We start from the raw sequence: 2,741 nt of genomic DNA on the forward strand, positions 1-2,741 counted from the left end.
CCCCCCCCCCCCCCCCCCCCAGAGCACCAGTCGTCACAAAAGGGGCTGCAGGGGGACTTGTTTAGTACCCTTTAGAAGATTCTGGTTGAATCTGTGTCATCAATCATGAATAAAATCAACAACATTTTCTGTTTATTCAGAGGAGAGAAAAAAAGGACTTGTTTCAAAAGAGTTTATTCAAACAATTATGAATTGTGACATGCAAGCCACTCTGTCATTTAACAATTTAATTTTATTGACTGATTTCTTGTCATATTTTACCATTTCTCAGTCTTGAAGAAAGGAAGGAAGGAAAAATTGCTATTTTGTATAAAAAAGTGTCTGGTTTGATCTTGGCTTCGTCTAGTTGTTGCTATGTGTTGGGAGAATCTTTGAGGATGATCAGTTTGATGAACAACGCTGACGACAAAACCTCAGAACATGTTTGTCTTCGCACGATGCACAACAGTTGAGCGTCTCTATAAATGTGAATTCCTTATTTCTTTCTCTTTTTTTAATTTGTGGTAAAGAGAAAAGGGGGGCCAAGACAGTGTGAAAACATTTTACAACTGGAAATAATATGAAATATATGATTTAAAATTAAAATAAAAAAAATAAATAAAAAAAACATTAACAAGGAAGAGGTAAATACAAAATAATTTGATTGGTCGACTTACTTTATCAACAAAAAACATATTACTTTCTAACTTATTGTAGGTAGGAATTGTAAGTCAATTATTATTATATATATTTTTTTTGGGCCTTCATAAAGCACACTAACAGAGATGAAAGGCGTCTGTCTGTCTGTTGGTAAAAATGAACTACTTCCACTTCTGCAGCTTACAGTTTAAGCAAATGTGTTTTTCACCTCTTTTTGCCAGCACTGTATAATATTGCATTCTTAGGCTACTGTGAAGTCTATGTCTCTCGTATCAGAAGGTTGTCCATTCACTTCTGTCTCCTTATCCCCTAATGTGTTTTTTGTATGTGGTTATACAATTGTAGACTTTTGTGATTTTGCCAAAGTTGTAGCTAAATATTTATACACTTGTCTTGAATTTTTTTTTTTTTTTTTTTTTTCAGATCCACTTAAAATATTTAGGACAAGAGTTTTTAAATTCCTTATAGAAACAGTGAGGGGTAAATCATCGTACACATTGCAACACTTTCACATAAACACTTGCGGGTTACTAAGGGAATTTTTTTTGTAACATATCAATTATAAATATTGTATTTATCTTCGAATTTTTTTTTTGTAAAATTGCTTTCGATCATTTAATTTGATCTTGTACGTATTGTTTGTCATGGCCAGATATTGTGATATAATACAGAACATTAAGCCAATAACTATTGCTTACATTCAATTATTATTTTTTGTTGTATCGATAGATCGCAATGTCTAAACGTTTCATTTGTATCTCAAATTGACATTTTACTTTGTCAAAAATAATTCATTTTGTTGGTCATTGTTTTTTTTTTCTTTTGAGGAAAAAAAAAACTGTCAAAGTTCATTGTTTATTTTTGTATTAATATAAGTTATATAAAACAAAATAGTTTTTTTTGTTTTTGGAATAAAACTGTTTGTTGTATAGTCAAATGACTTGTTTGTGACACATGGCTGTATCAATAATAGTAGACTGTGTGCATGTCCAGCCGCCCCCCTCCCTCCCCCAGAGGTATGATTCAATTCGTGGTCGTACATTTTGGTTTTTCGTAGAATGTAAAAAGTCATTTTTACCTGCTACCCCATATCACTTAGCAGAACTGTCTTAAAAACAGGGATTTAAAATTTAAAAAAAAACACACATGAAAAACAATCTAATCTGGATTAGAAAATACATATTAAGAATCACTGATGTTTATTACAATCTGTCAGGAGAAGCTCTTTGGAAGGCCCGAGAGTGATCTGCTGGTTGAATGACATCAATCTGTACCTACACCACAATGTCAATCCTTGCTCCATGAACATGATCTATGGTGTAAAAAAAAAAAAAAAGCACAAACATTGTTTACTGAAAATAATAAAAAATAATTATGGTGACCCCCTTCATCTTTTGACTATTTTGTGCTTAACCTTTTTTGTTGTTGTTAATATTTGGCTTAATACTGCCCCCAAATCAGAGTTAACATCTAAAGAGATGTTGAAGAGATGCACACATTCACTATCACTAGACAGAATGATCTGTACGGAACATTCCGGAGAAACTCCATCAAATACTGTAGCATCATACTGTAGCTAAATTCACTCATCCTTCTTCTCCTTCTCCTCCTACCCCTTCTTCTTCTTCTTCTTCTTTTTCTCCTCCTTCTTCTCCTCCTTCTTCTTCTTCTTCTCCTTCTTCTTTTTCTCCTCCTTCTTCTCCTCCTTCTCATTCTTCTTCTTCTCCTTCTTCTTCTTCTCCTTCTTCTTCTTCTCCTTATTCTTCTTCTCCTTATTCTTTTTCTCCTCCTTCTTCTCCTCCTTATTCTTCTTCTCCTTCTTCTTTTTCTCCTCCTTCTTCTGCTCCTTATTCTTCTTCTTCTCCTTCTTCCTTTTCTCCTCCTTCTCCTCCTTCTCCTTATTCTTCTTCTCCTCCGTCTTCTGCTCCTTATTCTTATTCTTCTCCTTCTTCTTCTTCTCCTTCTTCTTTTTCTCCTTCTTCTTCTCCTTCTTCTTTTTCTCCTCCGTCTTCTTCTTCTTCTTCTCCTTCTCCTTCTTCTCCTTCTTCTCCTTCTTCTTCTCCTCCTTATTCTTCTTCTTATCCTTCTCCTTCTTCTTCCTT

At 34.0% G+C, this 2,741-nt stretch overlaps 1 protein-coding gene across 1 annotated transcript in view; it reads left to right on the forward strand.

Moving 5' to 3' along the window:
- LOC110522569 (transcription factor COE3) overlaps nt 1-2,017 on the forward strand; it is a 70,233-nt gene extending 68,216 nt beyond the window's left edge. The window contains exon 8 of the mRNA XM_036990085.1: nt 1-2,017. This exon is cut by the window's left edge and continues 53 nt beyond it. The gene's annotated coding sequence lies outside the window, so the exon portion shown is untranslated.
- Nucleotides 2,018-2,741: the final 724 nt, after the last annotated feature.

Source organism: Oncorhynchus mykiss, chromosome 1, assembly GCF_013265735.2.
Source record: "Oncorhynchus mykiss isolate Arlee chromosome 1, USDA_OmykA_1.1, whole genome shotgun sequence".
NCBI classification, from domain to species: Eukaryota; Metazoa; Chordata; class Actinopteri; order Salmoniformes; family Salmonidae; genus Oncorhynchus; species Oncorhynchus mykiss.